This window comes from Pelodiscus sinensis, chromosome 5, assembly GCF_049634645.1.
Source record: "Pelodiscus sinensis isolate JC-2024 chromosome 5, ASM4963464v1, whole genome shotgun sequence".
Lineage (NCBI taxonomy): Eukaryota > Metazoa > Chordata > Testudines > Trionychidae > Pelodiscus > Pelodiscus sinensis.
This window is the reverse complement of record NC_134715.1, coordinates 17,243,170-17,265,906: the sequence shown is the minus strand read 5'-3', so window position 1 is coordinate 17,265,906 and position 22,737 is coordinate 17,243,170. Positions and strand designations below refer to the sequence as shown.

The 22,737-nt window shown below is 40.7% G+C and overlaps 1 protein-coding gene across 6 annotated transcripts in view; it reads right to left on the bottom strand.

The window, feature by feature from the left end:
• CCSER1 (coiled-coil serine rich protein 1) overlaps window positions 1-22,737 on the bottom strand; it is a 1,130,035-nt gene that overhangs the window by 134,573 nt on the left and 972,725 nt on the right. The window lies entirely within an intron of this gene.

Here is a 22,737-nt window from a genome sequence, read left to right as displayed (position 1 = left end):
TTTGTTGCTATGATGCTTAAGAGACTTTGTTAGCTAAAGAAACAACATGGGTGAGGTGATATGTTTTATTAAGCCAACTTCTCTTGGTTAGAGTGATAAACTTTCAAGCCACACTGAGCTCTTCAGGTGTTGCTCTTCAGGTTATCTGAGCCTTCCAACAAAATGCAACCTGGACTAGATTACTTAACGTAGGTAGCTAGTACATAGAGTAAATGGTCTGTTGACACCTCTGCAGTCAGAGGACAAAGAGGATATTAGTGGGTTACTTATTGTTGTAATAAGCCTTAAACCATAAATCTAGAGTCTCTGTTCACCATTATTTCGTTATGCTTATTTCTTTGGATGATGCAGCAAACAGACCCAGTCCTGACTCCTTGGAGGCTGAAACAAAGCACAGCAATTCTATATGATGATTTGCCTGTGTCCCAAAATGAGAGGTTTCCATATTTTTGTCTTTTCCTCAGCCCCTTTCCTGTTAACCTATAAGCAATGTTTTAAACTTGGTCAGTGATTGACTCCAAGCATGGATTGGGGGATAGAATATGATGATTAGGGAAAATATATGAAGAAGCAGGAGACTGATGAAGAACAAAGAGGACTAGGGGTAAGGGGAAAAAAATATAGAATTAGAGTAGCCAAGCATTAAGTTTTTAACCAGAATGACTGATCATTGTCACTTCTGTCTTGCATCCAGGTCTGGGCTTCTAGAAGACTTGTATCTCAGGGTTTTTCTTTATAGCTCTGTTCTGAGTCCCTGGATAACCTGCCTACCACAGTGTGAGGTTTTTATATTATAAAGTTGTTTATGTTCCATGTCTCTATAATGACCACACTATGTTCCATTCAGAGAAAAAGGGGGCTAAACTAAAAGAGATAAGACAGTGATGAAAATTCAGAGAGGACTAAATATATTGATTTTACCAGTGATAAATCTAGTATCAGTGGATACATATCAATGGTTAAAAGATTATTTTCAATTAATTAATTGCATTTCATTTTAATCAGTCATTTTAAATTAACGTTAATAAATGTTCTGCTGAAAATGTTCTCGTTTTCCAAAATGTTCCAAATGTTATCCTGTTTTCCAGAATCTTGATTCCAATCTTTTGAAGCCTAATTCCATCTAGAGTTAAACTACAGAGGTCAAAAGTTTCTGGTTCAACATATTGGACCCAGATTGCCTGGTTTGGCCAGATAGGGAGCAGGGGTAGTCATACTATATCCTCAGTGAGTATAAATTAGAGTAGCTCCGTTGAAGTAATGAAATTTCTGGAAAATAGGGGAGTTTATCTTTGCAACAGAACATGTGCATGAGATTTTCTTCCCCTCAAAAATTTTCGTAAGTTTGGATCCTCATGATTTTGATTCAAGTGACATTTATTCCTACTTTTTCCCTGTAGCCTTCTTACTGAGGTTAGAAGAGAAAAGAAAAATAATCTGAGTCCTAATATTTGACACAATCACATTGACTGTCTGACAATTAAACATATTGGGCCAAAGCTTACTTTATATTGTACTTCCAGAAATACAACAAGTTCCAAATGTATAACAAATAATATGGTCCATCAAACTAAGAAGGGAATCTCAGTATGTTTGCCTGTGGTGAGTCAGTCAAACATCATCTGTGTGGAGCTTCAGTGCCTTAAAGTAGATTGAAAATATGGTGTTAGTTCAGCTCTATATCATTTAACACTGGCAGAGACCTTTAGCTCTGTGAAATGGAGACTAACGGATGTTTGCATAATTTCCATTAGGAGTCTGCTTTAGCAAAAATCTCTGTTCATCTGCAGTAGTTTCATGCGGTGCTTTCTAGAGGTTTTTATAGTGACACACATACTTTTATTTGTACTCTTGTTATCTTGCAGTGTACATACTGTAAATAGAGGGTGACTTTCTATTATTTATAAATGCTTTCAGAAAAATTGCAGAATGGTTGGGCACACCCACTCCAAAAATCACACAGGCAAGAAGCTTAACCACACAAACAAACTGAAATACTTAACCAGCTGAAAGGAGGGAGATGCAAAGTAAAATGATACAATTGTGAGGGCTGGGATAATGTGGACTGATGCAGAAGCACACCAAACAACCCTCCTTCATCAACTGAGGTCTAGAGGAAAAGAACCGTTATATTCAGTTGGACGGTTTGGGACAATGTAACTTGCCAGCTCAGAGAAAAGGACTATATTACAATACTCAATATATAATATAAAGAAATCCTCTAAGACAATATTCAGAATTATATGCTACTTTACTGCATTTTTGCCTTGTTAAGTCCTCACTCTGTTAGTCTACCACTATTCTTTGGCTCCTGATTCCATTAAATTTCATGATTAACTCTATTTTTTAAAACACAACCCCTGCTCTCACAAATTAACAAGAGATAGAAGAAGTCTAGATGCGGTTCACAAGGGTTAGCCCCTGTTGGGCCATTCAGCACTTTATTTACCTGCATCCACAGATACAGGCACGTGCAGCTTCCATTGGCTGCGGGTTCCACTATTTCCTGCAGCTCCTATTGGCTGGGAATGTTGAACTGCAGCCAACAGGAGCCGCAAGTGGTGGTATCTGTAAATGCACCAGTAAATCATCTAATGGCCTGCCATGGGCAAACCGTGACAAAATGCAACTGGCCCATGAGCCACTTATTTCCCACCCCTGTACTAGGCACAAGTCAAACAAACACACTCCAGGGTAGTACCAGGACACCCTGAGACCAGATAACACGAACATATTGACCCGTCCGAAGGATAAGATTAGGATGACAGCATAATAGGGATGTTCTGACTGAACCAACACATCTAAGGTAATGGATAGCACCCAGGTTCAGCAGAAGGTGGCACCTTGATACATCAGGAGTATGTGTAACTTGTCTGTGTTGGCATATAAGGATGTACCACAGAGTCTTTGTCTGGCTAGGGAGCAGTAGAAAATCCCACCACTGACTGAGTTTGTCAATTGTCAAGAGGCACATATGTATAGTGGTCTTATAGAGTCTTCTGGCAACTATTCCTGTGCTTCATTTGACAATAAACCTATCCATGCGCCTTCATACTTTGTCTGCTTTTTGTGATTATTGGGAGTTCTCTTGGGGTTTGCTGTGCTGGCTATCTGTGCAGATTTGGTGCAGCACACAGAGAAAACATGCACACAGCAGAATGGATATCAACATCTGACAGAGCAAGATATCTGTCAGAACACCACATGGGTGACAACTGTCAACATCCTTCTTCCACAGGAGAAATGTCATTGCACATGTAGCTTTTAAGGTTAAGTAAACACAATAGGAAAAAAGGATCCTTTGCAGAGAAAAGACAAATTCCTCTTAAGGAACCAACTTTCAACTTCATCATAAAATTACATTTAATAGCTCCCTTTCAAAATACAGTAATACTTAACACATGTACTGCATAACCCCATTCATTTTCAAAGCACTTTACAAACATAACTCATTAATCTTCATAATATCCCATTAGGAGAGGTAAATATTATGATCACTGTTTTACGGATGGGAGAACTGAAGCAGAGAGTTGGCCAGGGCATCAGAATGTGTTAGCATCAAAGCCAAAATTAAAACTCAGGAGATCCTGGCTCACAGTCAGTTGAACAAGTCATAACTTTAGTGTGGGGTTGTACCATCTTTGGCCGCTGATATTAGATATCTTCAAGTGCCCTATGTTCTGAGTCATGACTTATGATCTTCTGGGAGGGGAGAACTATTTTTCTCTGTTTATATTATGAATGCAATATTAATTTGAATATATTTATTTAACTTGGTTCTCTCAACTACCTGAGCTACAGTTTACATACTTGGGTGTTCTTGGCTTGAGATATGCATTACAGATATGGGATAATAACAGATAAATAGAGTCATGATTGGATCATGTCAAATAAGTAGTGCTTGTGAGGGATTTGACTGTTTAGTCAGTTAACCGGTGGGGGCTGGAGAAGCTCTCCACCTGCTGTGGGAAGAGGTCTGCTCCAGTTCTTGTCTGCGGTGGGTCTCTGTGGAACTGCTCTGGTTGTCCAGAGCAGCCCCTGTCTGTGGTGGACCACCCTATTCCCCTGCAGGCAGGGGCTGCTCTGGCATCCAAGGTGGTTTCTGTCTGTGGCAGGCCCAGGTGGTGGAACAGCTCCTGCCTTCAGTATGAGGTCACTCCAGCCCAGCTGTGGGAGGTGCCCCTTCCAATCCTCTTTACTATGTTCAACTGGCTAACTAATTAAACAGGATTTTACATCCCTAGTGCTTGTCATACAAAACAGACTTGCCTAATTTTATTTAGTTTCACTGATATAGCTGAATATTGCTATTCATTTTATTTTTCTATATAATTGATTGAAAACAATCAATTTGAATAGACTTTGAAATATTTAATTCAGTATCATGTGACAGGCAACAACTCTTATAATGAATACAGGGAATATGTATATGGTTGAATGAAATGAACTAAAAATTCTGTTTCCTGAGTAATAATTACAGTAATGTTGATCATGTTCTTGATAATTATAGGCAGAAATCCTTTTTTTTTTTAAACTGGAAGCTTAAAGGGAGATTTGTGGTCAACCACTTAGTAGTCAATACTTATGCACTACACCCAGTTAATGTAGTAAAATGTCTAGGGTTGACTGATTGCTGCCTAATGACAGGCCTATAAACAACTTCATACTGCTATAGAATTTCTGTTCTGGAAATACTTTATTGTTGAGCACACCATAGATTTTTTGTGTTACTTTCTTAGTGATTTAATACTAATGAAAGTGTCTAGTAGTACTGATTAAAGCTTGGCTTAATTTGGGTGAATTAATTCGGGTAAATCTTGCCCTGTAAAACTGCTACTTTTCTGTCCTTGGCCTTACATGACAAGATGGTAAAAACTGTGCCAAAGAGTGTTTTTGCGATATGGATAAACACCTGCTAGAGACAATGATAAGCATATCAGACTCAATTCACCCGCAACTTATTTCTTGAGGCGTAGATTTGCTATATTAATGTAATGCACCACCTGTAATGTGAAAGTGCTAAAAATGCTCACGGTGTCGTAAAGTTCAACTTTCACTTCATAGACGTTGGCAGAGTTTTACCCAGCAATAAAGTATTGTGGAAAAATGAAACCAAAGTCAGCTGACATACATAGACTAATGAAAAGAAACTCCAAGCATAGGTGAAGAGAACAGATTTAATTCACAATCATTTAAGATTCTAGTTTCTGAAATATGAATGTAATCCCCTAATAGAAAATAACAAAAAGTTGCAGTGTCAAGTAAAATTAATGTATTGTCAAATAAATAGTTTTTAATATTCTAAGAATGAAAAACCCGCATAACACATTTAAACTATACTGTAGTAGTGAGCAAGTCAAATGGGGTCAGAGTCTGCATGTAAAAAGAAAAAGTATTTCAGTTCTAAAGGGTTTCCAAATAATTGTTTTGTAGCATACTGCTGCACATGTAATTAGCAGAGGTGCTCAAGATGAGTCTAACTGAAAAGAGAAGAAATTGTGACTGAGCTATTTGGAAGGGGCCTACCCAGAACCATAGACTCATAAGGTTGGAAAAGATCTCACGAGGTCAAGTCCAACCGCCTGCCTAAAACAAGGACCAATCCTAAATAAATCATCTCAGTCAGGACTTTGTTAAGCTAGGACTTAAAAACCGTTAGGGATGGAGATTCCACCACCTCGCTAGGCAATCCATTCAAGTGCTTCACCATCCCCCTAGTGAAACAGTTTTTCCTAATATACAGCTCAGACCTTTTCCACTGCAACTTGAGACCATTATTCCTCATTCTGTCATCTGTCACCACTGTGCACAGCCTCTCTCCATCCTCTTTGGAACCCCTCTTCAGGTAGTTGAATGCTGCTATCTAATCCCTCCTCACTCTTCTGTAATCTAAATGAACCCAAATCCATCAGCCTCTCCTCATAAATCATGTGCTCCAGCCTCCTAATCATTTTTGTTGCTCTCTACTGGACTTTCTCCAATGCGTCCACATCCTTTCCGTAATAGGGAAAACCTCACAATATTATCATTGTCAGTTGTTTTATATAAACCTAATTGGTGGGACTATTCAATGGTTGGATCGCCTTTTCATGAAGTCAGAGTAAGGAGCTCATTTTTGTGTAGTCATCGTGCTTTGCAGTTTGTAACAGGAGGCAAGAGATGATTTGTGACAACTTCCATTATCATGGATTTCATATGGAGTTTTTCATTTAAATGGAGTTTTGTGTTTAAATGGTGTATTTGAAAGGTTTACTTTCCTCTACATGTGATTCCTGGACATCTAGAATTTCTGACTGAGTTAACATCATTTAGTACAGAAGAGTTTTATCTTATCACACTTTGTTGTTGTGGTTTTTTTGTTGTTGTTGTTCAGCTCTTACATCTCGTTAGATGGTTAGACATTACTTGAAATCTAGTTTGACAACTATGTGGGCATATTCACAGGCAGAACCACTCTTCGCTCATGTTCAGCACTTCATATTTTATCCAGCGTCCTCAGACATTTATTCACTATACTTATTAAAATATACTCTTCTTGGATTCTACTGTGATTTTTTGGATCTTAATTAATAATGGAACTGTTTCCCTGTAGCAAAACTAACAGCAGGAAGACAAGAATTATCAAAAACAATAGACTTGTACATTGTGTGTATTTCCCTTTTGTCTTTTGAATTTTAATATTGTTTCTATAACTTCTGGCAGCATTACAAATTCTCCTTGTGCCAAAATAACTTCATTATATGGTCTCTTCTCCAGTAGGGATGTTAGATAGCATGTAATTGAATAGTCGTGTAACCATATCAAATTTTAACAGTCACATAACTATTCAATAGTCTCTGGAGGTGGAGCTGGCAAACAGTGTGCTCCCAGCTCCACTCCTGGGGAGCTCCCTGCTAGCCCCATGCCATTGGGCTATAATGGCAGAGAGAAAGGAGGGTCAGGGCAAAACTGGGAGGCAAGGTCAAATCAGTATCTTAGGGTATGTCTACACTACTACCCTAGTTCGAACTAGGGTGGTTAATGTAGTCAATCGAAGTTGCAAATGAAGCTCGGGATTTAAATACCCCGGGCTTCATTTGCATCTTGCCTTGCGCCGCCATTTTTAAATCCTCAGTAGTTCGGACTCCATGCCCACGGCTACACGAGGCATGGAGTAGGTAGTTCGAATTAGGCTTTCTAACTCGAACTACCGTTACTCCTCATGGAATGAGGTGTAACGGTAGTTCGAATTAGAAAGCCTAATTCGAACTACTACTCCGTGCCTCGTGTAGTCCCGGGCACGGAGTCCGAACTACCGGGGATTTAAAAATGGCGGCGCCCAGCAAGATGCAAATGAAGCCCAGGGTATTTAAATCCCGGGCTTTATTTATAACTTCGATTGACTACATTAACCACCCTAGTTCGAACTAGGGTGGTAGTGTAGACATACCCTTAGATGCCTATATACAAATGCGAGAAGTATGGGTAATAAGTAGGAAGAACTGGAAGTACTAATAAATAAGTACAATTATGACATTGTTGGCATCACAGAAACTTGGTGGGATAATACACACGATTGGAATGTTTGTATGGAAGAGTACAGCTTGCTCAGGAAAAATAGACAGGGAAAAAAGGGAGGAGGTGTTGCTTTATATATTAAAAATGAACACACTTGGAGTGAGGTGGAGATGGACATAGGAGACGGAAGTGTTGAGAGTCTCTGGGTTAGGATAAAAGGGATTAAAAAAAGGGTGATGTCATGCTAGGAGTCTACTACAGGCCACCTACCCAGGTAGAAGAAGTGGATAAGGCTTTTTTTAAATAGCTAACAATATTATCCAAAGCCCAAGATTTGGTGGTGATGTGGGACTTCAACTATCCAGATATATGTTGGGAAAATAACACAGCAAGGCACAGACTATCCAATAAGTTCTTGGACTTCATTGGGGACAACTTTTTATTTCAGAAGGTTGAAAAAGCTACCGGGGGAAAGCTGTTCTAGATTTGATCCTAACAAATAAGGAGGAACTGTTTGAGAATTTGAAAGTGTAAGGCAGGTTGGGTGAAAGTGATCATGAAATCATAGAGTTCACAATTCTAAGGAAGGGTAGAAGGGAGAACAGCAAAATAGAGACAATGGATTTGGGGAAGGCGGATTTTGGTAAGCTCATGGAGTTGATACATAAAGTCCCATGGGTATCAAGACTAAGGGGAAAAACACCTGAGGAGAGTTGGCAGTTTTTCAAAGGGACATTATTAAGGGCCCAAAAGCAAGCTATTCAGCTGTGTTGGAAAGATAGAAAATATGGCAAAAGACCGCCTTGGCTTAACCATGAGATCTTGAATGATCTAAAAATAAAAAAGGTGTCATATAAAAAATGGAAAGTAGGACAAATTACAAAGCATGAATATAGGCAAACAACACAGGAATACAGGGGCAAGATTAGAAAGGCAAAAGCACAAAATGAGCTCAAACTAGCTACGGGAATAAAGGGAAACAAGAAGACTTTTTATAAATACATTAGAAGCAAGAGGAAGACCAAGGACAGGGTAGGCCCACTGGTCAGTGAGGAGGGAGAAACAGTAACAGGAAACTTAGAAATGGCAGAGATGCTTAATGACTTCTTTGTTTCAATCTTCACTGAGAAGTCTGAAGGAATGCCTAACATAGTGAATACTAGTGGGAAGGGGGTAGGTTTAGAAGATAAAATAAAAAAAAAACAAGTTAAAAATCACCTAGAAAAATCAGATGCCTGCAAATCACCAGGGCCTGATGAAATGCATCCTAGAATACTCAAGGAGCTGATAGAGGAGGTATCTGAGCCTCTAGCTATCATCTTTGGAAAATCATGAGAGATAGGAGAGATTCCAGAAGACTGGAAAAGGGCAAATATAGTGCCCATTTATAAAAAGGGAAGTAGGAACAACCCAGGAAACTACAAATCAGTTAGTTTAACTTCTGTGCCAGGGAAGATAATGGAGTAAGTAATTAAGGAAATCATCTGTAAACACTTGGAAGGTGGCAAGGTGATAGGGAACAGCCAGCATAGATTTGTAAAGAATAAATCATGTCAAACCAATCTGATAGCTTTCTTTGATAGGATAATGAGTCTTGTGGATAAGGGAGAAGCGGTGGATGTGGTATACCTAAACTTTAGTAAGGCGTTTGTTACGGTCTTGCATTATATTTTTACCAATAAACTAGGCAAATACAACTTAGATGGGGCTACTATAAGGTGGGTGCATAACTTGCTGGATAACCGTACTCAGAGAGTAGTTATTAATGGTTCACAATCCTGCTGGAAAGGTATAACTAGTGGGGTTCCGCAGGGGTCTGTTTTGGGACCAGCTCTGTTCAATATCTTCATCAATGATTTAGATATTGGCATAGAAAGTACGCTTATTAAGTTTGCAGATGACACCAAGCTGGGAGAGGTTGTGACTGCTCTGGAGGATAGGGTCATAATTCAAAATGATCTGGACAAACTGGAGAAATGGTCTGAGGTAAACAGGATGAAGTTTAATAAAGACAAATGTAAAGTGCTCCATTTAGGAAGGAACAATCAGTTTCACACATACAGAACGGGAAGCGACTGTCTAGGAAGGAGTATGGCAGAAAGTGATCTAGGGGTTATAGTGGACCACAAGCTGAATATGAGTCAGCAGTGTGATTCTGTTGCAAAAAAAAGCAAACATGATTCTGGGATGCATTAACAGGTGTGTTGTGAGCAAGACACGAGAAGTCATTCTTCCGCTCTACTCTGCACTGGTTAGGCCTCAGTTGGAGTACTGTGTCTAATTCTGGGCACCGCAATTCAAGAAAGATGTGGAGAAATTGGAGAGGGTCCAGAGAAGAGCAACAAGAATGATTAAAGGTCTAGAGAACATGACCTATGAAGGAAGACGGAAAGAATTGGGTTTGTTTAGTTTAGAAAAGAGAAGATTGAGGGGGGACATGATAGCTGTTTTCAGGTATCTAAAAGGGTGTCATAAGGAGGAGGGAGAAAACTTGTTCATCTTGGCCTCTGAGGATAGAACAAGAAGGAATGTGCTTAATCTGCAGCAAGGGAGGTTTAGGTTGGACATTAGGAAAAAGTTCCTAACTGTCAGGGTAGTCAAACACTGGAATAAATTGCCCAGGGAGGTTGTGGAATCTCCATCTGTGGAGATATTTAAGAGTAGGTTAGATAAATGTCTATCAGGGATGGTCTAGACAGTATTTAGTCCTGCTATGGGGGCAGGGGACTGGACTCGATGACCTCTCGAGGTCCCTTCCAGTCCTAGTATTCTCTGATTCTATGCTGATACCTCTCTATGAGAGACAGTAGTGTGGGGTGGAGGTGGAAGCTAGCCTCGAGGGAAGCCAGTTAAAAAACCAGCTTCTTGCACAGACCGGCTCCCACCTGCTGCTCCATGCTGTTGCCTCGGATACAGAAACAGCAACGTGGATGGCAGCAGCCCCTGTCCAAGGGGGATCCAAGCTCCCCGCAGACAGATGCAGCTCCGCGGCACCAGCCTCTGTCTATGGCAGGCCCAGGCTCACCGGGGACAGTTGCTGCTCCATTGGATGCCAGAGCAGTGTCTGTCTGTCTGTGAGGAGCTTGGACTGCTGCTGCAGAGCAGCCTCTCCTGCTCACCCCCCATGCTGTGGCCTCTGATACAAGCAGTAATGTGGGTAGGAAATTGGCACCAATTTCTGCCCTCCCCCTGCTGCCTCTTTCTGCTGGCTCCCCGCACTTATCGACCCCCGCCTGTCCCCCTCACCCTCTGTGATGCTTGCTGCCTCTCTGTCAGAGGAAGCAGCACTGGGGAGCCGAGGTGCAGGCAGAGCCAATGCTCGTTGGGCGCAGACAAAGCCCATGTGATAGGGTTAAGTCACAAAAGACCCCTTGGGTGTGCTTCCTGGGATGCTGACAAAGCCACTGAAACTCACTCTCTTGCTCTCTAGGGCATCTCACCACCCTCTTGTGCTGGGCCAGTTCCCTGGTATCCCCCAGGCAAGGCACAGAGCTGCCTCCCACCCCCGCAAAAAGCAGTACAGATGCTGAAACTCTTCAGGTCCAAAGAAAATGCAGTTTGGGGCCCAGCTTTCTGGGATACCACTCCTCAAACGGGATCAGAACCCCACATTAATAATTTAACAATGAATACTGCTCTCCTAGAATAACAATTATTTACACTAGGCTTGATAGTAAATATAAGTGATCTTATTAAGTACAAGCAGTAGGATTTAAGTGGTTGTACGTAAGACCAGACAGAGCAGAGTAGATTACCAATTTAAAATATCCAAAACCACGTAACTAATTCTAACACTAAAACCTAAGTTCAAACTTATTACAAACTCAGCCTAAACTAGTTCTTATTCCAGCTAAGCCTCCAAAACAGGAAAGTTCCATCTTCCTGGGGCCTTTGGTTCAGTCTCCTTGAAAAGCCATGCCCACCAAACTCAAACAAACTCCTATCTTCCTATCGTTTTATAGAAACCACTTTTCCATGGACAATTACTTGGTCCACCCCAATCAGTTGGGGTGGACATGTGACTTCCTAAGATTTGAAGGAAAAAAGAGGGTGCTTACAGTCGGTCATCTAGACACTAAGGGTACATCTAGACAACACACTTCTTTCGAAAGAAGCTTTTTCAAAAGAGATTGTCTACACAGCCACAACTTTGTTCAAAAAAGTGACCTGCTTTTTCAAAAGAGAGCACTCAGGCAAACTGGATGCTCTCTTTCAAAAAAGCCCTGTTTGCGGTCAAGAACGCTTTTTTTTCGAAAGAGCTCTTTTGAAAAAAACGCATTCTTTCTCGTAAAATGAGGTTTATCGCTGTCAAAAAAAACTGCTGTGTTCTTTCAATTTAATTTCGAAAGAACATGGCAGCAGTCTAGATGCAGGTGAAGTTTTTTTTGGAAAAAGGCCACTTTAAAAAAAAAAAAAAAAAAAACCCTATAGTCTAGACACAGCCTTGATGGCTTTCATTGTCACATTTAAAACCTTAAAGCATTCCATACTCCATATATCTAACTTTACATGCAAAAATGATACATACACCAAAATAAGATATACAGACCCAGCTGATTAAGACATTAAGATTGATGGGTTACATGAGGCAATTTGCCCCAAGCATCTTTGAGTTATGTATATTTGTGTACATAAGCCCATTTCCTAAGGCATGGGGTGGTCTATCACAGCCTGTTCCCCACAGGCATCAGATCCTGCCTCTCCCCATTACTGCCTCTGATACAGAGCCAGCAATGGTGGGGGAAATGAGCAGAGTGAAACCAGCAGCGGATTCTAAGTCAGGATACAGAAGCCTGTTTGATGTTGATTTACAGAGAGATGAGAATATAGCAGGTTTCTCATGATGTGAAAATCTCTTGCACTGTATCAATAAGTCCCGTTTGTCCTGTCTCTAACCCTAAGCCCAGGCTTATTGGTTAATCATGTAGTCGTATATAGGTTGATATCTTTATTCTCCAGAATCCATATTTCATGATCAAAGCAGAAGCACACCTCTTGCAGTTAAGACTGTATAGTACTTAAATATAGCCATATTTGTGTCCTCCTTACTCAAATGCTTATTAGTTACCTAGTTACATAATTCTTACTGATGATTTGTTATTCATAATTCATTGATATAATGTAGGAATTTCATTTACTCAGTTTGTGCTCCATTAGCAAGCATGTAGTTCTAGCTATAAGAGACCTGAGGTAACAGAACTGATTAAACTAGAACAATTTTATTGTTCAATATCACCTTTTTAAAGTCTAAAACTTGTTCGGCCAAAGGGGAAAAGCCTCTGTAGATTAAGAAGGTAGCCTACTCTGACTTGTTGCCCTGTGACTGTAAGCCACTGAGCAGCCATGGAATTTTGTGAAACCTTATGCATAGAGAAAATTGGACAGGGCAAACAGGGCTTATTGATACTGTACAAGAGATTTTCACATCATAAGAAACCTGTTGCATTCTCATCTCTGTAGATCAACATCAAACAGGATTGTGTATCCTGACTTAGAATCTGCTGTTGGTTTCACTCTGCACGTTTCCTTTCTCTAAATCCTGTTTGTATTTGACTATCCTTTCACCTTTACTTCTCACATTTTCCTCTTTTTTAACCTTTATTCCATACAGACCAGCAAGGTGTTAGTTAAATGGAGATAACTTCACTCCATTATTATGATGCTTTGTTATTTGTATAGTTTAGTAGCTTCTGTATATTTTTACAATTAATAAGAAATACTTTTAGACTACATTGAAATGTTAAATGATTCTTTTTATAATGTCCCACCTACCTGTTAATTGCTTATATCAAGTATATATTACCTGAAAAGTAAAGAGGCTTTTAAATCTCTCTTCCTATAAATTAGTATAGGTTGAACTTCCCATATCCAGGACTCTATGGAGTCAGCTGAGAAAAGTGGGTGACTGGGGTGCCTTGGCTGGGTCAGTAATGGCTGGGCTAGATGGCTGCTGGGGAACTCCTGCCCTGGCAGGGTAGCCTCCGATGTCAATAGGGCTAGGGGCTGGCCAGGGACCTCCCACCACTGCCGGGGAAACCTGGCGTCAGCTGGGCCAGGCAGCTGGGAACCCCGGGAAACACCATTGGTAGCCAGGGAACCCTGGGAAACCCCTTTGGCAGCAGGACCAGGGTGACCCTCCCTCCCCTTGCTGTAGCAGGGCTGGCGGAAGCGGGTAGCCATGGCTAGGGAACCCCAGGGAATATGCAGCCACAGCAGGGCCACCAGGCGGTCCTGGATGGGAACTCAGGGAGACTCTGGGGCAGCAGGGTGGGGAGCCGGTACTGGACCAGCATTAGATGGACCAGCGAGAGGGCAGGGAGTCCCAGGAAATGGAGTCTGGGAGGAGGACAGCCAGCAGGGGAGAACTGATCTCCCTGGTCCAGCGAACTCCCTGGTTCAGGACAGCTCAGGTCCCGAGGATGCTGGACTAGAGAGTATGTGGTTTTATATTCCTGTGTGTGGTTTTATGTTCAAGAAAACATATGCAAATCTTTATGAAAAAAAAAAGCATCCCTGGACAAGTCAAGTGGATACAGGTTTTGCTGAACTAAATGTTCATCTGAGGTAAATACAGAATGTAAGTCTCAGAGGGGTAGCCATGTTAGTCTGTAACCAACCCTCCCCCCCTTCAGCAGCACCTTAGAGACTAACAAAAAATGTAGATAGTATCACGAGCTTTTGTGGGCCTAACCCACATCTTCAGAATGTAAATGAGAGAAATGCCATTCTGGAAAACCAGAAGTTTTGGATCCTGCTTTTGAACCATGACAATCATGAGGCAGATCGTTTCAGACAAAGGTTCACTTCTACTCTAGAGAGGCATCTTTACTGACACCTATAAAACCAGCTTGATTTCAATACAACATAGACAACCTCAAAAACAAGAAGGGTAAGAACATAGCAGGGAGGCACGACTGCTTCCCACATCTATATTAACTTGTGATTTATACTATCAATCTTATCGCCTCAGTAATTGTAGTCTGGTGTGCCAGCGTTCATATAGGCAATAAGAAGCCAACCCTCCCCCTCGGTTTTATTCCAAGTTTCTTGTGATTCAGATCACTCTCCCTTTTAAAAAGGTCTTGATTTTAGAAACCAGAGACATCCACAGCAACTTTCTTTTATTAAATGTTAATTATCCCTGAAAATCTGAAAATGTGTTGCTGAGGCCCATGGGACTTGAAGTCCCGAACACAAGACTTTTTCTGTATCTCAAGATCACAGGTGGTACCATTAAAGTTGAACTATTTTCTTGCATGGCCAGCTCTCACTGTAGGAAACCTATTACCGTAACACTGGTACACACAGATAGCTTCATTATAAGTGTTTTTCCTATTATTATTCTGTATTGATAAGGCCCTGCTTAATTCATGATATTGAGGCAATTACAATATTAGGCTTCTACTGTAAATTTGACAGCAGATGCCTCCCACTGTCAGCCTTAGGTTGCATACAGCGGGAGCCCCCACTTTCTGCTCTGAGTTGCTGGAAGAGAAAAAACATGGAAAAGTAATTATGGACCTTACTGCAAAGAAGATCCATTATTATATTTCTATGATTTTTCCATATCAAGTCTGCAACTCAGCTGCAATTTTTGGACAATCATCCTGCAATTCAAGTATGCCCTTATGTATTGAGTAATTTGTAGCCAGTGTAATTTTGATTTTCAGTGAAACAAATATACTGTACATGAGCAGAGAAATAAAACAGAAAAGCTGAGAATATTTAATCCCTCAATGTAGAGCAGAATCCCCTTAAACAGCACATACAAGTGGGAAATAGTTTTATTATAAGTATTTTTCCTGCACATTCCACATCCTAATGACATAAAAAAACCAAACAATGGGACTTAAGAACAATTAGTACCTTCTCTAGAAGCTTCATGTAGCATGGACACGCTAATTGACTATTTCTTTCCCCCTTTATTTCTTTTTTCCCTTCTTTTTCCTTCTCTTCCCCATTCCTTATTTATTTGGACCTTTAATAACTCCATTCATCTGAAGAAGTTGGTTGTGCCCACAAAAGCTCATGATACCATCTATACATTTTGTTATTCTCTAGGGTTCTGCAAGACTATTCACTGTTTAATTTTTCCCCCACAACTTAGAGGTAAGGGAAGCAGAAATAAACAAACCAGGGTAATTGATTTATCTACATCCATCCCAATATAAGAAAGAATCTAACAAACACCAAACAACATGTACAGGCAACTGTGGCTTGATTTGCAAAAGTCAAGAGTAACATTTAAAGGGACAAGAGATGTCATTTTTATATAGTTTTAGAGTTACTTAAATGCATTATATGGAATCTATTCTCTGGAACTTATTCTATTTAAGTGGGTGTGCCCAAAAATGGATTCGGGTTTATTAATGGAAAAGAGTCTTGACATAAGGGCTTTTATCTCCAAGTAAATAAATTAATAATATTTAATGATGTCATATGCAGAAGGATAGAAAAGTGCTCGTGAGTGCCATTGTAGGATAGTTGGTTCTATTGTACATTCATACTATTGGTTGGTATGTTCTTTCAGTTCAACCAGAAACAGTGAATGGGATTAAATTTTCCAGATGAGAAGAAAAATACTTTTAAAAATTCAGTATCAAATCACATTGTATGAGTTCAATGTAAAATTTCCCATTAATATTTGATGAGTAAGTACAATATTCAATATAAGATGATTACAGTATTATGACAAATAGCATTGTTTTATGTCTAAGAAGCCAAATAAATCATCCATTTATATCATCTCTGTATATTGAGTCAAGCTTCCATACATGTGTGCATAGAACTAGTATCTGGAAAACGTTCATATGAAAAAAATTGTAACCAAGGGAAAAGTGGTTTAAAAAGTAAAACACACAGAGAACAAATAAAAAGTTAAATATAAATAATATACAGTAAACTTCCAATAATCCAGCACCTTTAGGATCCAGGGGGTGCCGGATTATCAGAGATGCCGGAGTACCGGAAGGGGGGCTATGAGGAGTATGGGGGGGGGAGGTTGGCGGGGAATTGCGCAGCGTGGGAGAGGGCGACGCTGCGGGACCAACCCAGCAGCACTCCAGCTACTCTGCCCCCGGCTTCTCCAAGTCAGCCGCTGGTCAATTTCAGCAGCAGCGGACTTGGGGAAGCAGGGGGCAGAGCAGCTGGGATGCTCTACCCCAGGGCTTCCCCAAGTCCACCGCTGCTGAAACTGACCAGCGGCAGACTTGGGGAAGCCGGGGCAGAGCAGCTCCAGTTGTCCGGCTGGCCGGAGCACTTCTGGGTTCCAGTTGCTGCAGGACTATCAGGAGTGCCGGATCACTGGATGCCGGACAATTGGAGTTTTACTGTACTTGTTGCAGGTTCACAGTTTCTGATCCTGTATCCAATTAAGTTAATGGAAATGTTGCCATTAACATTGTACATACTAGAGACTTGTCTACATAATACAATCCATATTCTATGTTTAAACACTCACTGCTAGGACCTGGGTTTAAATATCACTGGGTAAAAGCAAATATTCGTCGTCTACAATGAATGCAAAGCTGTAATCGGCACATCATCATCAAAATGGAGAGTTTCCAAGTGCAATTAAACACAACATTTCCTAATATAAAATCAATTTATATAAAACACTTATTGTTGACATTAAGGGTCAACAACTGTTGCCTTTGAACATGTGTAGAAAACGGTTCCACACAGATCAGTGTCAAACCACATCCAGCATCAGTTTAGAAACTGACATTACAAGCTGCTCTCAGATACCTTGGTGCAATATTTATGGACTTTATAGAAAGTCTGCTACGTCTCTCCCACTAACAACAAGCCTTGGCTACAACACAACAGACATTATCTGTTGCTAACAAAGGCTGCAGCTGAACCAGAATGTAACATCATTTGCCCTGGTCTGTTTCATTAGCAATGAGTGATACAGAAAGCAGGCAGAACCTCTCCCATGAGCCAAACCTAGGCTCACATTAATAAACCTAAATTCGCTTCCCTACTTCTTTTTATTCTTGCTTTTTATGCATGGTTTTCAATATCTAAATTTTTCATCTTTATATGCAGGTAAAATTAATACCATTGTAGGAATGTTTTGCTTTATCCAAGGATAAAATGGAGCTTGTAATAATCAAATGTAACCTTTGGGATCACAGTTAACTCATAAGCACAGAAGCAAGCAGCTTTGCCCAAAATTGATTTAGAAACTCTGAAAACCAAAGTAAAAATACAAACTTTGAATTTACAGGCAAACTAATGTCTTTGCTTTAGTAGTTACATCAAAATCTGTTGTATTCATTCTGTGAAGTAAAATGCTCAATACAATAGGAATTGTCTTGAGTGACAGTGTGACGGGGCGCTCCCGCCCCGCACTCAGAGCGCTCGGGGGGGCGCCGGGCGGGCACACCGGGGGGTGGGGAGCCCGGACAGGCCCGACACGTCGGGCTGCGCGGACGCACCGGAAGTCGGCGCGGGGAGCGCCGGGAGGCAAAGGGCGCCGACCGGCAGGGCCCAGGAGGGAGGGGCCTGTGAGGCGCGGGCTGATGAGGTCACGGGGGAAGGGTGGCTGGAGAGCATTGCAGAGGAAGCGACGGACAGAGGGAGCGGAGCCGGCGGGGGATTTAAACCTGGGGCTGGCACGGTGAGGGGAGAGGAGGTGAACGGAGCAGTAGGAAGGAAGAAGGAGGGAGAGGTGAGATGGGATATCACGGGAGGGGTGGGCCAGGAGGCCTGTTGGAGTAGGAAGCGGCCCAGGGCAGGGTTGTGGAGCCCGTGAGCGGGTGCGTTTTGGGGCATTTCCCCCATCCGCTAGGGAGGGACCGTGGGTCCCTGCCTTTAGGGCCCTGGGCTGGGGTTCGGAGAGGGGGTGGGCCCGAACCCTCCTACGCCGCTGACCGACGGATCTAGCTTGGGTGGAGGCACGAGCTCGCGCAATAAAGGGCCATCAGCCGTGGTGGTGGCTCATTATGGTTGACTCTCTGTAACAGACTAGTTTACAGTTGACTCTCTGTGACGAACCAGTTTACAGACAGATAAGTGTATTGGTAATTCTCAATAGGCAGGCAAATCTGTGCACTAAATCTACCTGTGCAACATTATTTGATATACATATAAGATAAATAAAATTAGGTCCACTGCTGCCAATACAGAGATTCAAGTTCACTTCAGTCGGATCAGACATATAAGCATATCAGCTTCTCCACCCATTGCACACTGAAACTCCCGTCATTAGAATTTCTCCATCTTTCCTTCTTGCACAGGTTACCTACAAACACACTAAACAGTGCTTCATGTTTAATTTCTATTTATTTATGCACTTGTAAAGTTTGGTTCATATGTGGCACCATAACTAACAAATAGCCTCAGATGTATTCCAAAAATCAAGCCATGATCCTACATGCATTAGCATAACAGATCAAATTCAAACATGCTTTGCTAATAAGAAGGGAGTTTCCATGAAGGGTAATGTAATTATATAGTAGTAACATGACAAGAAGTAATCCAAGTTTAGTTAGGATGAATCTCTAAATAAAGTACCTTGCAATGTGTATTCTACAATCTGCAATTAGATAGATAGGGCCAGATTCGAATACCATTTACACCATTATATACCTGGAGTAACTCCTTTTTTAAGTAAATGGAGTTTCTCTTCTTTTTATAGCAGTACTCCTGAAATCAAACTGTACCTTATTATTAATACTAATGTTAATCAAGGAAAAGTTGCCTAATTAAAAAAAGGTCCCTGACTTGTTCTGAACTGTGTTGTTGGATATGTGTTGCATAGACCTATTGTACCTCAGATGTATTTTTGCCCCCTAAGCCAGAGTTGGAGTTTTTTTCCTTAGTGGTATCCATCAGGGGGATATAGGTGCCCTCAGCTACTTTGTGCTGTTACACAATGGTATAAAGAATAGAACTTCCCCAAGCCCTTCTTAGTTTTTCTTACCAGACAGACACTAATATAAAGGGGAAGGAAGGTAGGTCACAGCATGGACGAGTGCAATACACCACAAAAAACAAATCAGACAACACGTTAAGAACAATTTCTTTTGTAGAGTGACTGCATATGTCCATGCCACTTCAAGTGACTCATAAGCAATCCAGAGGTCAGTTTTGGAATCTATCAGAATGATGACCAAACAACTTGTCCAAACTCGGAATCATCTCCAAATTACTGATATATAGGAAAATGAGTAGTAAAGATGTATATCAGTGACCAAGTTGCTGCTCTAGAAATGCCTGTTGTAGGCACCTGAGTCAACAAAGCTGTAGCAGCTGCTTGAGATCTTGTAGAGTATGCTACCAACCTGCTTAGGAGTGGAGGGTTTACATTGGTAATGATACAACACAGACAAATGCAGGACAAAATCCTCTGTATTTATAAATATAATTTATGGGTAGGACTCATCCTACCCTTCAACTGACAGAGAATCATAGGGTTAGAAGACACCTCAGGAGGTCAACAGAATCCAAACTCCTGTCCAAAACAGGACCAACCCCAACTAAATCATCCCAGCCAGCGCTTGGTCAAGCCAGGACTTAAAAACCTCTACAGATGGAGATTCCACCACCTCTCTAGGTAACCAATTTCAGTGCTTCACCACCCTCCTAGTAAAGTAATGTTCCTAATATCCAACCTCCTCCACTACAACTTGAGAACATTGCACCTCATTTTATCATCACAGAGAACAGCCTTTATCATCTTTGGAACCCCCCCTTTCCCATCTCCCTTCAGGTGTTAAAGGCTGCTATCAAATCTCCCCTCAATCTTCTCTTCTGTAGACTAAATAAGCCCAAATCCCTCAACCTTTTCTCGTGGTCATGTGCCCCCTTTTTGTTTTGTTTGGAACATGGACAGCTGGGATGATGATCTAAAAGATATAGTTCCAGTCACATAAAAAGCCAATGCCTTTCTACTATCCAAGGTATGGCGCATCTCCTCATCCATTTGAAAAGGGGTTTAGGAAAGTTTATGCCTTGGTAAGTATATGCCTTGAGATACTGACACCAGGGACACCAGGTTGGGCTTATCTCTGGACTGCACCAATGTGATACTCTGAAGATCTATCGAACCAAGAGTTAAGTTCATCTATGAGGTAAGCCTGTGCCCAAGGCCTGAATAGCCACCAGCTCCAACTGATTTCTCTTTTGAACCTTCGGACAATCCAGCATTGAGAGACAGAGTAACTACTACACTGCTACACAGGACTGCAGCATTGACAGGACCAAAAATTCTTAATGGTGCTGTAGTTACCTCAAAAGACTTGGTGCTGTATTGGGGGCCAGTCTCAACAGCTTATACAACAATGCTAGAATTGACAACACTCAGTTAGAAGAGATCAGTACTGGTCACAGTTGTTTCTCAGAGCGTGTGCCACCTTGTTCTCCTAATTGGGCATACCCTGGTCTGAGCATCAGTACCCTGTGAATAAGGAGTAACCAACATTATAACATTACAAGAAAAAAAAAAGAAGAAAACCTATGCAAATCTAAGACTAACAACCATTTACAAAGAGGAAGATAACCTCTCTGTAGTGGGACAAACTGCTTATAGGAGCAAGCTGGTGTGCTTGGAATACAGATCATGGGTGGAAAAAGGAATTTTGAGGGTCTGAGGTAGTCAGACCTTTATACCATCATGAAGCAATGTGAGGTGACTGAGGCTGCATGTGCCATCCCAACATGTACTGGTAAGGGAAAAATCCCCAACTCTGCTTCAGTGGGTGCACAAACCTAAAGTGCAATCGACATGTGCAAGCACTTGAAGAACCAGCAACTTTTACAAGGAAGGTTTTCAATCTGAATTGAAGTTTTGCTGCTTTACTGCCTTTCTGACCTGCAGAGTAGTTCTACATAGCATGAAACCTACCCTGTCTCTCCAGTGGATCAACATGACTAAAAATAACAATTTATCACTCTGTAGACCTCTGACAATTCTAATTCAGGAAAAACTTCCATTGAAATAAGTGAAGTAAAGAAATGGAATCTTCTATAGCAAATGACAATTACAAGACTTGTTTGCAAGATTAAATGAGTATTAGTTTATTAAATAGTTTTGCAGTTAAAGTTATTTAGTTGAAAGAGGAGGTAAGACCCCCAAATTATTAATCTAACAATTAATGGAAAGGTAAAATAATTCATTGAGAATTAAAGCAATTAAAACCATTATTGCAAAATATAAATATGATTTTTAATTGAATTTTTCAACTTTAAGTAACATATGCTTTTTAGAGACAAAATGGTTTAAAAGCTCATTAGAACTCTGGAGTCTTTGCTTTAAAGAAACAAACATAATGTTGGGAAGCACATTTACATACACAGGGCCAGGACATCAGCTCATGTATACTTGTCCAAGTCCATTAACTTCAGTGAAACTATCTTAATTTTTAACAGTTTAGGATCTAGTCCAATACATATAAAAATGGGCACAAGTGAAGAGTGCTTAGGAACATGGTTTATACCTGGTCCGTATACACATTGTGCATCAAACTATCTTTGTTACTTTGTAAGAATTCATATTATTTTCTAACAGTGAAAAAATATTGAGTAAGGACTTACCTTTTCTCTTGCCCTGTGGCCCAAAAGTACACTGATGAATCAAGCCATAAAGCCAATTGTTTCTGGCAACATTGTAGGAGGTTATAAAAAAAAAACGTTTCTCAAATATTATCATTGCACTATGTAATAAATGACCCAGTTTAATCAAGCTCTGAATACGTTCAAACAAAATAATTTAAAGCAAGAACCAGTTAGTCACGCACCAATCCCTTGTATGACACATTTCTCAAAGGAATAAAGCCACATAAATGATATTTATAAATGGCAACTTTATCTACAGAAGTTAATTCAGACATACAGAAATAGGATATTAAGATGAGAATGAACAGTAACAAAATAGTTATTTATCCAACAGTCTGTCATTAGAAAGGAGAACAGTGCAGCTAAGTACTTAGCATCTAGCGGGATATATTAGCAACTGCAAGAACAGAAAACTGAATTAGCAGTGCAACTCAAGGGGTTCCTTCAAAATTAAACCAACTAAGTCTATAGAGTAGATTAGGCAGGTATCAACTCATTAAATTAACTATACCAGTGGTTCCCAAACAGTGGACTATGGAGAGCTGGTTGGTCATAAGATGCTGCTTCTCTTCTTCACTTCTAGCTGCTGCGGTAAATGTACATTAGTTTCCTAATATCACTTTTCCATGTGAGCAATTGTTGTTGTTGCCACACAGAGGTCAATAAATCTTTAATGGG